The sequence below is a fragment of the Panulirus ornatus genome, chromosome 27 (assembly GCF_036320965.1).
Source record: "Panulirus ornatus isolate Po-2019 chromosome 27, ASM3632096v1, whole genome shotgun sequence".
In the NCBI taxonomy this organism is placed as follows: Eukaryota; Metazoa; Arthropoda; class Malacostraca; order Decapoda; family Palinuridae; genus Panulirus; species Panulirus ornatus.
In genome coordinates this window covers 8,756,936-8,773,572 of record NC_092250.1, presented here as the reverse complement: position 1 = coordinate 8,773,572, position 16,637 = coordinate 8,756,936, and the positions used below count along the sequence as shown (strand labels likewise).

At 36.5% G+C, this 16,637-nt stretch overlaps 1 protein-coding gene across 1 annotated transcript in view; it reads right to left on the bottom strand.

Annotated features, from left to right (window-relative positions):
- The window catches only part of LOC139757506 (uncharacterized), a 299,349-nt gene that overhangs the window by 64,010 nt on the left and 218,702 nt on the right, over nucleotides 1–16,637 (bottom strand). The gene's annotated exons all lie outside the window — the stretch shown is intronic.

Sequence of the window (16,637 nt, the reverse complement as noted above, 5' to 3'; positions counted from 1 at the left end):
TTTACGTTGCTTAAGTCTAACAGAAAGGTCCTAACCAGTCGGCCCAACATAAAATCTATCACAATTTCCACATGGCACTTTAAAGATGCATCCAAGAGAATTTTCTGGTGAATTCCTGATTGAGATATTCTTTATAGTATCATTGTTGCTGAGGGCAACATTTACATTAAAGGATTTAAGCAAAATGGGAAGTAAAGTAAAATTTTCATTAAAAGGGAGAACCAAAAGATTCTTGGTGTCAATGGGAGGTTTGGGCTAAACTCTATAAAATGATTTCTTTGCCCACTTAAAGGATTTATCAAGGATACTTTAACTTAGATCCAATACAATATATCTTCTCAAACTTATCATCAATAAACTCTGGACTGCAAATACGTGATACCCTAAGGAACATAGATTGAAATGACGATAATTCAACTATGTCATGTTGAGATGAGTAATAATGGATATATGAGCATACATTGGTGGGTTTTCTGTATATGCTAAACTTAAACTTGTTTCCGTGCCTATGGATCATGCAATCTAAAAATGGTAACATATCACTATTTTCATTTTCTGCAGTAAATATGATGGAAGGTACTAAATTGTTAAGTAAGGGGAGAAATATTTGTAGATTTTCATTTGTTGTTTTCATTTGCTGGAATTTTTTGAAACAAAATTACTAAAGGATATCTTACCTTCTAATGCAATTTGGTTTAGGTATGTAGATGATGTTTCTTGTGTTTGGAAATTGTGATAAATTTTATGTTGGTCAGACTGGTAAAGATCTTTCTGATAGACTTAGCAAAATGAATATAGTATAAGAACGGGACAAGAATCAAATGCCTTGTTTAATCACGTTAAAAACTATGAACATTGTATTGACTGAAATAATGCCATCTCAGTTATTAACTCTTACTCTATTACCACGAGAAATATAACTGAATCTTCTATTATCAAATACATAAAGAATTATAATCTTAATATTAGTGATGGTCTATACAAATTAGATAACTTTATTCTTGATAAAATTTGTAAAACGATAAGTTTAGAACGCTCGTCGTATGTCTTAGACAATCGCATGTTTACCAAATGGCGTCCTAGCTTCGTCTCTTCGATGAATATCAACTGACTTATGTTTCTCTCGTGTGTCTCCCCTGATGATGTGATTATTACACGAAAGTGCACTTGGGAACTTATCGTGTTTCATTTTCCCCGTGGACTCACAGAAATATCTTGATCACGATAAAATTGTGATCCTTTCCAATATATATATATATATATATATATATATATATATATATATATATATATATATATATATATATATATATATATATATATATATACATATACATATATATATATATATATATATATATATATATATATATATATATATATATATATATATATATATATATATATATATATATATATATATACATACATATATATATATATATATATATATATATATATATATATATATATATATATATATATATATATGTATATATATATATATATATATATATATATATATATATATATATATATATATATATATATATATATATATATATATATATATCCGTGTTGTACAATTAGGTTCTGTAAAATGCTATCTGCTTGTTGTGTGAGCCTGAATGGAAATGACCAGTGGAGATCCCGTTGCTCACCAACGTGAGACAAAGGGTATTCTATCACACAGGATTCGAATAGTCATTTCCATTTTAGGGGCGATCATAGCCTAGTAGTATTGCTCTCGACTGCTTCGCAGGGTTCCGGGTTCGATCCTGGCTGTGGGAGGTTTGTATGTTTTACATATATATATATATATATATATTCTTAAGAGTCCACAGGGAAAACGAAACACGATAAGTTCCCAAGTGCACTTTCGTGTAATGATCACATCATCAGGGGAGAGACAGAGAGAAATATAACAGTTAGTTGATATATGACGAAGAGACGTAGCTAGGACGCCATTTGGTAATCATATATATATATATATATATATATATATATATATATATATATATATATATATATATATATATATATATATATATAAATATATAAATATATATATGTATATATATATATATATATATATATATATATATATATATATATATATATATATATAAATATATAAATATATATATATATATATATATATATATATATATATATATATATATATATATATATATATATATATATATTCTTTCTTTTTTTCTTTGAAACTATTCGCCATTTCCCGCGTCACCGAGGTAGCGTTAGGAACAGAGGACTGGGCCTTTTTTGGAATATCCTCACCTGGCCCCCTCTGTTCCTTCTTTTGGAAAATTAAAAAAAACAGAGGGGAGGATTTCCAGCCCCCCGCTCCCTCCCCTTTTAGTCGCCTTCTACGACACGCAGGGAATACGTGGGAAGTATTCTTAATCCCCTATCCCCAGGGATATATATATATATATACATATATATATATATATATATATATATATATATATATATATATATATATATATATATATATATATATATATATATTTTTTTTTTTTTTCAATTTTCCAAAAGAAGGAACAGAGAAGGGGGCCAGGTGAGGATATTCCCTCAGTGGCCCAGTTCTCTGTTCTTAACGCTACCTCGCTAACGCGGGAAATGGCGAATAGTTTGAAAAAAAAAAAAATATATATATATATATATATATATATATATATATATATATATATATATATATATATATATATATTTATATATATATATATATATATATATATATATATATATATATATATATATATATATATATATTTATATATATATATATATATATATATATATATATATATATATATATATATATATATATATATATATATATATATGGTTGTTTAATTTGTTTATGGATGGGGTTGTAAGGGAGGTAAATGCAAGAGTCCTGGAAAGAGGGGCAAGTATGAAGTCTGTTGGGGATGAGAGAGCTTGGGAAGTGAGTCAGTTGTTGTTCGCTGATGATACAGCGCTGGTGGCTGATTCATGTGAGAAACTGCAGAAGCTGGTGACTGAGTTTGGTAAAGTGTGTGGAAGAAGAAAGTTGAGAGTAAATGTGAATAAGAGCAAGGTTATTAGGTACAGTAGGGGTGAGGGTCAAGTCAATTGGGAGGTGAGTTTGAATGGAGAAGAACTGGAGGAAGTGAAGTGTTTTAGATATCTGGGAGTGGATCTGTCAGCGGATGGAACCATGGAAGCGGAAGTGGATCATAGGGTGGGGGAGGGGGCGAAAATTTTGGGAGCCTTGAAAAATGTGTGGAAGTCGAGAACATTATCTCGGAAAGCGAAAATGGGTATGTTTGAGGGAATAGTGGTTCCAACAATGTTGTATGGTTGCGAGGCGTGGGCTATGGATAGAGATGTGCGCAGGAGGATGGATGTGCTGGAAATGAGATGTTTGAGGACAATGTGTGGTGTGAGGTGGTTTGATCGAGTAAGTAACGTAAGGGTAAGAGAGATGTGTGGAAATAAAAAGAGCGTGGTTGAGAGAGCAGAAGAGGGTGTTTTGAAATGGTTTGGGCACATGGAGAGAATGAGTGAGGAGAGATTGACCAAGAGGATATATGTGTCGGAGGTGGAGGGAACGAGGAGAAGAGGGAGACCAAATTGGAGGTGGAAAGATGGAGTGAAAAAGATTTTGTGTGATCGGGGCCTGAACATGCAGGAGGGTGAAAGGAGGGCAAGGAATAGAGTGAATTGGAGTCATGTGGTATACAGGGGTTGACGTGCTGTCAGTGGATTGAATCAAGGCATGTGAAGCGTCTGGGGTAAACCATGGAAAGCTGTGTAGGTATGTATATTTGCGTGTGTGGACGTGTGTATGTACATGTGTATGGGGGGGGGGGGGGGCCTTTTCTTTCGTCTGTTTCCTTGCGCTACCTCGCAAACGCGGGAGACAGCGACAAAGTATAAAAAAAAAAAAAAAAAAAAAAAAAATATATATATATATATATATATATATATATATTTTTTTTTTTTTTTTTTTTTTTTTTTTTGCTTTGTCGCTGTCTCCCGCGTTTGCGAGGTAGCGCAAGGAAACAGACGAAAGAAATGGCCCAACCCACCACCATACACATGTATATACATACACGTCCACACACGCAAATATACATACCTACTCAGCTTTCCATGGTTTACCCCAGACGCTTCACATCCCCCGATTCAATCCACTGAGAGCACGACAACCCGGTATACCACATCGATCCAATTCACTCTATTCCTTATCCTCCTTTCACCCTCCTGCATGTTCAGGCCCCGATCACACAAAATCTTTTTCACTCCATCTTTCCACCTCCAATTTGGTCTCCCACTTCTCCTCGTTCCCTCCACCTCCGACACATATATCCTCTTGGTCAGTCTTTCCTCACTCATTCTCTCCATGTGCCCAAACCATTTTAAAACACCCTCTTCTGCTCTCTCAACCATGCTCTTTTTATTTCCACACACCTCTCTTACCCTTACGTTACTTACTCGATCAAACCACCTCACACCACACATTGTCCTCAAACATCTCATTTCCAGCACATCCATATATATATATATATATATATATATATATATATATATATATATATATATATATATATATATATATATATATATATATATATATATATATATATACATATATATATATATATATATATATATTTTATATTTTTTTTATTTTGCTTAGTCGCTGTCTCCCGCGTTTGCGAGGTAGCGCAAGGAAACAGACGAAAGAAATGGCCCAACCCACACCCATACACATGTATATACATACACGTCCACACACGCAAATACACATACCCATACATCTCAATGTACACATATATATACACACACAGACGCATACATATATACGCATGTACACAATTCACACTGTCTGCCTTTATTCATTCCCATCGCCACCTCGCCACACATGGAATAACATCCCCCTCCCCCTCATGTGTGCGAGGTAGCGCTAGGAAAAGACAACAAAGGCCCCATTCGTTCACACTCAGTCTCTAGCTGTCATGCAATAATGCCCGAAACCACAGCTCCCTTTCCACATCCAGGCCCCACACAACTTTCTATGGTTTACCCCAGACGCTTCACATGCCCTGATTCAATCTATTGACAGCACGTCGACCCCGGTATACCACATCGATCCACTTCACTCTATTCCTTGCCCGCCTTTCATCCTCCTGCATGTTCAGGCCTCGATCACTCAAAATCTTTTTCACTCCATCTTTCCACCTCCAATGTGGTCTCCCACTTCTGTCGTTCCCTCCACCTCCGACACATATATCCTCTTGGTCAATCTTTCCTCACTCATTCTCTCCATGTGACCAAACCATTTCAAAACACCCTCTTCTGCTCTGTCAACCATGCTCTTTTTATTTCCACACATCTCTCTTACCCTTACATTACTTACTCGATCAAACAACCTCACAGCACATATTGTCCTCAAACATCTCATTTCCAGCACATCCACCCTCCTGCGCACAGCTCTATCCATAGTCCACGCCTCGCAACCATACAACATTGTTGGAACCACTATTCCTTTAAACATAGCCATTTTTGCTTTCGGGGATAATGTTCTCGACTTCCACACATTCTTCAAGGCTCCCAGAATTTTCGCCTCCTCCCCCACCCTATGATTCACTTCCGCTTCCATGGTTCCATCCGCTGCCAGATCCACTCCCAGATATCTAAAACACTTTACTTCCTCCAGTTTTTGTCCACTGAAACTTACCTCCCAATTGACTTGACCCTCAACCCTACTGTACCAAATAACCTTGCTCTTATTCACATTTTCTCTTAACTTTCTTCTTTCACACACTTTACCAAACTCAGTCACCAGCTTCTGCAGTTTCTCACATGAATCAGCTACCAGCGTTGTATCATCATCGAACAACAACTGACTCACTTCATACTTGCCCCTCTTTCCATAACTCTTGCATTCACCTCCCTAACAACCCCAACCATAAACAAATTAAACAACCATTTAGACATCACACACCCCTGCCGCAAACCTACATTCACTGAGAACCAATCACTTTCCTCTCTTCCTGCACGTACACATGCCTTACATCCTTGATAAAAACTTTTCACTGCTTCCAACAACTTGCCTCCCACACCATATATTCTTAGTACCTTCCACAGAGCATCTCTATCATATGCCTTCTCCAGATCCATAAATGCTACATACAGATCCATTTGCTTTTCCAAGTATTTCTCACATACATTCTTCAAAGCAAACACCTGATCCACACATCCTCTACCACTTCTGAAACCACACTGCTCTTCCCCAATCTGATGCTCTTTACATGCCTTCACCCTCTCAGTCAATACCCTCCCATATAATTTACCAGGAATACTCAACAAACTTATACCTCTGTAATTTGAGCACTCACTCACTCACTCTTTTCCCCTTTGCCTTTGTACAATGGCACTATGCACGCATTCCGCCAATCCTCAGGCGCCTCACCATGAATCATATATATATATATATATATATATATATATATATATATATATATATATATATATATATATGCACTGTGCAAAGGGGAGAGAGGTTAGTGTTCAAACTACAAAATCATAAGTATATCGAATATTCCTGGTAAATTATATGGGAGGGTATTGATTGAGAGCGTGAAGGCATGTACAGAACATCAGATTGGGGAAGTGCAGTGGGGTTTCAGAAGTGGTAAAGGAAGTGTGGATCAGATGTTTGCTTTGAAGAGATTGTGTGAGAAGTACTTAGAAAAACAAATGGATGTATGCAGCACCTATGGATCTGGACAAGGAATATGATAGGGTTGATAGAAATGTTTTGTGGAAGGTAAGCTGCTAGAAGCAGTCAAACGTATTTACCAAGGATGTAAGGCATGTGTACGATTAGGGAGGGAGATGATTGGTTCCCAATGAAGGTTGGTCTTGCGGTAGGGGTGCTTGATGTTTCTATGGTTGTTTAACATTCTTATGGATGCGGTTGTTAGGGAGGTAAATGCAAGAGTTTTGGAGAGAGGAACAAGTATGCAGTCTGTTGTGGATGAGAGGGCTTGGGATGTGAGTCAGTTGTTGCTCGCTGATACATTGCTGGTGGCTGTTTTGAGTAAGAAACTGCATCATTTGATGACTGAGTTTGGAAAAGTGTGAAAGAAGAAAGTTGAGAGTAAATACGAATAAGAGCAATGTTAGTAAGTTCAGTACGGTTGTGGGACAAGTTAACTGGGATGTAAGTTTGAATGGAGAAAAACTGGAGGAAGTGAAATGTTTTAGACATCTGGGAGTGGACGTAGCATCGGATGGAACAATGGAAGCGGAAGTGAGTGACAGGGTTGGGGATTAGTCAAAGGTTCTGGGAGCGACGAATAATGTGTAGAAGGAGAGAACGTTACCTCGAAGAGCAAAAATGGGTATGATTGAAGGAATAATAGTTCCATGAGGATCATATGGTAGCGAGGCATGGACTATACAAGTGGTTAGATCGAGTAAATAATGAAAGGGTAAGAAAGATGTGTGGAAATGAAAAGTGTGTTTGAGACAGTAGAAGAGGGTCTGTTGAAATGGTTTGGACACATGGAGAGAACGAGAGATGAGAGATTGACAAAGGGGATATAGGTGTCAGAGGTGGAGAAACGGGAGACCAAATTGGAGATGAAATGATGGAGTGAAAAAGATTTTTAGTGATCGAGGCCTGAATATACAGGAGAGTGAAAGGCATTCAAGGAATAGAGCGAACTGTAACGATGTGGCATACCGGGGTCAACGTGCAGTTAATGGTCTGAACCAGGGCATGTGAAACGTCATGTGGAAACCATCGAACGGCCTGTGGGGCCTGGATGTGCATAGGGAGCTGTGGTATCGCGGCATTACACATAACAGATATAGACTGAGTGTGAACGAATGTGGCCTTTTTTGTCTGTTTTCATGTCGCTACCTCGCTGAAGCAAGGGTTAGCGATGCTGTTTCCTGTGGGACGGGGTAGCGCCGAGAATGGATGAAGGTAAGCAAGTATATATATATATATATATATATATATATATATATATATATATATTGGAAAAGATCACAATTTTGCGCGTGATCAAGATATTCCTATGAGTCCACGGGGAAAATGAAACACGAAAAGTTCCCAAGTGCACTTTCGTGTAATAGTCACAACATCAGGGGAGACACAATAGAGAAATATAACAGTCAGTTGATATACATCGAAGAGACGAAGCTAGGACGCCATTTGGTAAACATGTGATTGTCCAGAACATACAACGAGCGTTCATAAACGTATCATTTTACAAAGCTTATCAACATTAAAGTTATCTAATTTGTATAGACCATCACTAATATTAAGATTATAATTCTTTGTGTATTTGATGATAGAAGATTCAATGATATTTCTCTTGGTAATAGAGTTAGAGTTAATAACTGAGATGGCGTTACTCCAGTCAATACAATGATCATAGTTTTTAACGTGATTAAACAAGGCATTTGATTCTTGTCCCGTTCTTATACTATATTCATGTTGCTTAAGTCTAACAGAAAGATCCTTACCAGTCTGACCAACATCAAATTTATCACAGTTTCCACAAAGCACTTTATAGATGTATCCACGAGAATTTTCTGGTGAATTCCTGATTAAGATATTCTTTATAGTATCATTGTTGCTAAAGGCAACATCATTTACATTAAAGGATTTAAGCAACATGGGAAGCAAAGTGAAATTATTATTAAAAGGGAGAACTAAAAGATTCTTGGTGTCAATGGGAGGTTTGGGCTCTACTCTATAGAATGATTTCTTTGCTAACTTAAGGGATTTATCAATGAAAGATCTAGGGTACTTTAACTTAGATCCAATAGAATATATCTTCTCAAATTCATCATCAATAAACTCTGGACTGCAAATACGTAATGCCCTAAGAAACATAGATTGAAATGATGATTTAACTCTGTCATGTTGAGATGAGTAATAATGGATATATGAGCATACATTGGTGGGCTTTCTGTATATGCTAAACTTAAACTTGCTTCTTTGTCTATGGATCATGCAATCTAAAAATGGTAACATACCATTATTTTCATTTTCTACAGTAAATTTGATGGAAGGTACTAAATTGTTAAGTAAGGGGAGAAATATTTGTAAATTTTCATTTGTTGGCCAAACACAAAGAACATCATCTACATACCTAAACCAAATTGCATTAGAAGGTAAGATATCCTTTAGTAATTTTGTTTCAAAAAATTCATATAAAGACTACTTTGTACAAGTGAAAGAGGGTTACCCATTTCCATACCAAATTTTTGAGCATAATAATCTCCATTAAATTGAAATACACAGTCTTTTATATACAATTTTATCAGTTCAGTGAAATTAGACTTTGAAACAGGTAGATGAATATCATCCAAGACATCAAATATATATTCTAGGAGGTCATCAACTGGAACTTTAGTGAAAAGTGAGGAAACATCAAAGCTAACTAGTTTGAAATCAAAATTAACATTGATATTGTTTAGCTTGTTGACTAACTCTACATTGTTCATGATATTAGAATTTGATACCTTACCCACTAAAGGGCTTAGTAAAGAAACTAACCATTTTGACAACTTATATGTGATGGAGCCTACTGAACTCACTATAGGTCTTGCTAGAAAATTCTGTTTATGTGTTTTGATAAGTCCATACATGAATGGCAATGAAGGGGACAAAGATGACAAACTTTTGATAGAAATTTTACCTTTCAACAACAATTTCATTTCTTTATTGAAATGAGAGTTAACTGTTTCTAAGGGATTTTTACTAAGTTTAGAATATGTTGAGTCATTATTCAGAAGATCATTCATTTTAGATAAATAGTTACTTTTGTCTAAAATCACAACAGTGTTAGCCTTATCTGCTTTAGTAATATGTATATCCCTGTCCTTTTTTAAGGTGTTAATAGCTCTTATGAATCTTTTAGGGCGATTAGCTTCCAGTGGTTTTGTGATTTTAGACAAAGGTAACTATATCTCTAAAATGAATGATCTTCTAAATGATGATACAACATATTCTAAACTTAGTAAAAATCCCTTAGAAGCAGTTAATTCTCATTCCAATAAAGAAATGAAATTGTTGTTGAAAGGTAACATTTTTCTTATCAAAAGTTTGTCATCTTTATCCCCTTCATTGCCATACATGTATGGACTTATCAAAACACATAAACAGAATTTTCCAGCAAGACCTATGTGAATTCAGTAGGCTCCATCACATATGAATTGTCAAAATGGTTAGTTTCTTAATTAAGCCCTTTAGTGGGTAAGGTATCAAATTCTAATATCATGAACAATGTAGATTTAGTCAACAAGCTAAACAATATCAATGTTAATTTTGATTTCAAACTAGTTAGCTTTGATGTTTCCTCACTTATCACTAAAGTTCCAGTTGATGACCTTTTAGAATATTTATTTGATGTCTTGGATGATATTCATCTACCTGTTTCAAAGTCTAATTTCACTGAACTGATAAAATTGTATATAAAAGACTGTGTATTTCAATTTAATGGAGATTATTATGCTCAAAAATTTGGTATGGAAATGGGTAGCCCTCTTTCACCTGTACTAAGTAATCTTTATATGAAATTTTTTGAAACAAAATTACTAAAGGATATCTTACCTTCTAATGCAATTTGGTTTAGGTATGTAGATGATGTTCTTTGTGTTTGGCCAACAAATGAAAATTTACAAATATTTCTCCCCTTACTTAACAATTTAGTACCTTCCATCAAATTTACTGTAGAAAATGAAAATAATGGTATGTTACCATTATCAGATTGCATGATCCATAGACAAGGAAACAAGCTTAAGTTTAGTATATACTGAAAACCCACCAATGTATGCTCATATATCCATAATTACTCATCTCAACATGACAGAGTTAAATTATCATTTCAATCTATGTTCCTTAGGGCATTACGTATTTGCAGTCCAGAGTTTACTGATGATGAGTTTGAGAAGATATATTCCATTGGATCTAAGTTAAAGTACCCTAGATCTTTCATTGATAAATCCCTTAAGTTAGTAAAGAAATCATTCTATAGAGCAGAGCCCAAATCTCCCATTGACACCAAGAATCTTTTAGTTCTCCCTTTTAATAATAATTTCACTTTGCTTCCCATGTTGCTTAAATCCTTTAATGTAAATATTGCCTTTAGCAACAATGATACTATAAAGAATATCCTAATCAGGAATTCACCAGAAAATTCTCTTGGATGCATCTATAAAGTGCTTTGTGGAAACTGTGATAAATTTGATGTTGGTCAGACTGGTAAGGATCTTTCTGTTAGACTTAAGCAACATAAATATAGTATAAGAACGGGACAAGAATCAAATACCTTGTTTAATCACGTTAAAAACTATAATCATTGTATTGACTGGAGAAACGCCATCTCAGTTATTAACTCTAACTCTATTACCAAGAGAAATATCATTGACTCTTCTATTATTAAATACACAAAGAATTATAATCAGTGATGGTTTATACAAATTAGATAACTTTGTTGTTGATAAGCTTTGTAAAATGATACGTTTATGAACGCTCGTTGTACGTTTTAGACAATCACATGTTTACCAAATGGCGTCCTAGCTTCGTCTCTTCGATGTATATCAACTGACTGTTATATTTCTCTCTTGTGTCTCGCCTGATGATGTGACTATTACACGAAAGTACACTTGGGAACTTTTCGTGTTTCATTTTCCCCGTGGACTCATAGGAATATATATATATATATATATATATATATATATATATATATATATATATATATATATATATATATATATATATATATTTTTATATATCATTTATTATACTTTGTCGCTGTCTCCCGCGTTTGCGAGGTAGCGCAAGGAAACAGACGAAAGAAATGGCCCAACCCCCCCCCATACACATGTATATACATACGTCCACACACGCAAATATACATACCTACACAGCTTTCCATGGTTTACCCCAGACGCTTCACATGCCTTGATTCAATCCACTGACAGCACGTCAACCCCGGTATACCACATCAATCCAATTCACTCTCTCTCTCTCTCTCTATATATATATATATATATATATATATATATATATATATATATATATATATATATATATATATATATATATATATGTATCTGTGTATGTGTGCATATACTGATATGTATATGTATGTATACATGCGCGTATGGGCGTTTAAACACACACACGCCCACATCCACACCCAAAAATACACACACACACACACACACAGACACACACACACACACACACACACAAACACACCCACACACACACGCACATATATGGATATATATGTATATATATAGAAGGCGACTAGAGGGGACGGGAGCGGGGGGCCAGAAATCCTCCCCTCCTTGTATTTTTAACTTTCTAAAATGGGAAACAGAAGAAGGAGTCACGCGGGGAGTGCTCATCCTCCTTGAAGGCTCAGACTGGGGTGTCTAAATGTATGTGGATGTAACCAAGATGTGAAAAAAGGAGAGATAGGTAGTATGTTTGAGGAAAGGAACCTGGATGTTTTGGCTCTGAGTGAAACGAAGCTCAAGGGTAAAGGGAAGGAGTTGTTTGGGAATGTCTTGGGAGTAAAGTCAGGGGTTAGTGAGAGGACAAGTCCAACGGAAGGAGTAGCAGTACTCCTGAAACAGGAGTTGTGGGAGTATGTGATAGAATGTAAGAGAGTAAATTCTCGATTAATATGGGTAAAACTGAAAGTTGATGGAGAGAGATGGGTGATAATTGGTGCATATACACCTGGGCATGAGAAGAAAGATCATGAGAGGCAAGTGTTTTGGGAGCAGCTGAATGAGTGTGTTAGTGGTTTTGATGCACGAGACCGGGTTATAGTGATGGGTGATTTGAATGCAAAGGTGAGTAATGTGGCAGATGAGGGAATAATTGGTATACATGGGGTGTTCAGTGTTGTAAATGGAAATGGTGAAGAGCTTGTAGATTTATGTGCTGAAAAAGGACTGGTGATTGGGAATGCCTGGTTTAAAAAGCGAGATATACATAAGTATACGTATGTAAGTAGGAGAGATGGCCAGAGAGCGTTATTGGATTACGTGTTAATTGACAGGCGCGCGAAAGAGAAACTTTTGGACGTTAATGTGCTGAGAGGTGCAACTGGAGGGATGTCTGATCATTATCTTGTGGAGGCTAAGGTGAAGATTTGTATGGGTTTTCAGAAAAGAGGGAGTGAATGTTGGGGTGAAGAGGGTGGTGAGAGTAAGTGAGCTTGGGAAGGAGACTTGTGTGAAAGATGTACCAGGAAGGACTGATTACAGAATGGAAAAAGGTGAGAACAATGGAAGTAAGGGGAGTGGGGGAGGAATGGGATGTATTTAGGGAATCAGTGATGGATTGCGCAAAAGATGCTTGTGGCATGAGAAGAGTGGGAGGTGGGTTGATTAGAAAGGGTAGTGAGTGGTGGGATGAAGAAGTAAGATTATTAGTGAAAGAGAAGAGAGAGGCATGTGGACGATTTTTGCAGGGAAAAAATGCAATTGAGTGGGAGATGTATAAAAGAAAGAGACAGGAGGTCAAGAGAAAGGTGCAAGAGGTGAAAAAGAGGGCAAATGAGAGTTGGGGTGAGAGAGTATCATTAAATGTTAGGGAGAATAAAAAGATGTTCTGGAAGGAGGTAAATAAAGTGCGTAAGACAAGGGAGCAAATGGGAACTTCAGTGAAGGGCGCAAATGGGGAGGTGATAACAAGTAGTGGTGATGTGAGAAGGAGATGGAGTGAGTATTTTGAAGGTTTGTTGAATGTGTTTGATGATAGAGTGGCAGATATAGGGTGTCTTGGTCGAGGTGGTGTGCAAAGTGAGAGGGTTAGGGAAAATGATTTGGTAAACAGAGAAGAGGTAGTAAAAGCTTTGCGGAAGATGAAAGCCGGCAAGACAGCAGGTTTGGATGGTATTGCAGTGGAATTTATTAAAAAAGGGGGTGACTGTATTGTTGACTGGTTGGTAAGGTTATTTAATGTATGTATGACTCATGGTGAGGTGCCTGAGGATTGGCGGAATGCGTGCATAGTGCCATTGTACAAAGGCAAAGGGGATAAGAGTGAGTGCTCAAATTACAGAGGTATAAGTTTGTTGAGTATTCCTGGTAGATTATATGGGAGGGTATTGATTGAGAGGGTGAAGGCATGTACAGAGCAACAGATTGGGGAAGAGCAGTGTGGTTTCAGAAGTGGTAGAGGATGTGTGGATCAGGTGTTTGCTTTGAAGAATGTATGTGAGAAACATTAGGAAAAGCAAATGGATTTGTATGTAGCATTTATGGATCTGGAGAAGGCATATGATAGAGTTGATAGAGATGCTCTGTGGAAGGTATTAAGAATATATGGTGTGGGAGGCAAGTTGTTAGAAGCAGTGAAAAGTTTTTATCGAGGATGTAAGGCATGTGTACGTGTAGGAAGAGAGGAAAGTGATTGGTTCTCAGTGAATGTAGGTTTGCGGCAGGGGTGTGTGATGTCTCCATGGTTGTTTAATTTGTTTATGGATGGGGTTGTTAGGGAGGTGAATGCAAGAGTTTTGGAAAGAGGGGCAAATATGAAGTCTGTTGTGGATGAGAGAGCTTGGGAAGTGAGTCAGTTGTTGTTCGCTGTTGATACAGCGCTGGTGGCTGATTCATGTGAGAAACTGCAGAAGCTGGTGACTGAGTTTGGTAAAGTGTGTGAAAGAAGAAAGTTAAGAGTAAATGTGAATAAGAGCAAGGTTATTAGGTACAGTAGGGTTGAGGGTCAATTGGGAGGTAAGTTTGAATGGAAAAAAAACTGGAGGAAGTAAAGTGTTTTAGATATCTGGGAGTGGATCTGGCAGCGGATGCAACCATGGAAGCGGAAGTGAATCATAGGCTGGGGGAGGGGGCGAAAATCCTGGGAGCCTTGAAGAATGTGTGGAAGTCGAGAACATTATCTCGGAAAGCAAAAATGGGTATGTTTGAAGGAATAGCAGTTCCAACAATGTTGTATGGTTGCGAGGCGTGGGCTATGGATAGAGTTGTGCGCAGGAGGGTGGATGTGCTGGAAATGAGATGTTTGAGGACAATGTGTGGTGTGAGGTGGTTTGATCTAGTAAGTAATGTAAGGGTAAGAGAGATGTGTGGAAATAAAAAGAGCGTGGTTGAGAGAGCAGAAGAGGGTGTTTTGAAATGGTTTGGGCACATGGAGAAAGTGAGTGAGGAAAGATTGACCAAGAGGATATATGTGTCGGAGGTGGAGGGAACGAGGAGAAGTGGGAGACCAAATTGGAGGTGGAAAGATGGAGTGAAAAAGATTTTGTGTGATCGGGGCCTGAACATGCAGGAGGGTGAAAGGACGGCAAGGAATAGAGTGAATTGGATCGATGTGGTATACGGGGTTGACGTGCTGTCAGTGGATTGAATCAGGGCATGTGAAGCGTCTGGGGTAAACCATGGAAAGTTGTGTGGGGCCTGGATGTGGAAAGGGAGCTGTGGTTTCGGGCATTATTGTATGACAGCTAGAGACTGAGTGTGAACTAATGGCGCCTTTGTTGTCTTTTCCTAGTGCTTCCTCGCATACATGAGGGGGGAGGGGGATGGTATTCCAAGTGTGGCGAGGTGGCGATGGGAATGAATAAAGGCAAACAGTGTGAAATGTGTGCATGGGTATATATGTGTATGTCTGTGTGTGTATATATATGTGTACATTGAGATGTATAGGTATGTATATTTGCGTGTGTGGACGTGTATGTATATATGTATATACATTGTGTATGGGGGTGGGTTGGGCCATTTCTTTCGTCTGTTTCCTTGTGCTACGTCGCAAACGCGGGAGACAGCGACAAAGGAAATAAAAAAAAAAAAAAAAATATATATATATATATATATATATACATATATATATGTATATATATATATATATATATATATATATATATATATATATATATATATATATATATATATATATATATATATATATATATATATATATATATATATATATATTCTATATATATATATATATACATATATATATATATATATATATATATATATATATATATATATATATATATATATATATATATATATATATATATATATATATATATAGGGGATAGGGGAGAAAGAATACTTCCCACGTATTCCCTCCGTGTCGTAGAAGGCGACTAAAAGGGGAGGGAGCGGGGGACTGGAAATCCTTCCCCTTTTTTTTTCTTTTTTTTCTTTTAATTTTCCAAAAGAAGGAACAGAGAAGGGGGCCAGGTGAAGATATTCCCTCAGAGGCCCAGTCCTCTGTTCTTAACGCTACCTTGTTCAAACCTATCTCTCCTATTACATATATATATATATATATATATATATATATATATATATATATATATATATATATATATATATATATATATATATATATATATATATATATATATATACATCCACGTCCAAACACGCAAATATATATACCTATACATTTCAACGTATACATATACGTTCATACACAAACATACACGTATATATACACATGTACATAATTCATACTAGCTGCATTCATTCATTAACGTAGCCACCACGCCACACATGAAATGACACCCCCTCTTCCCCTGCACGCGCGCGAGGTA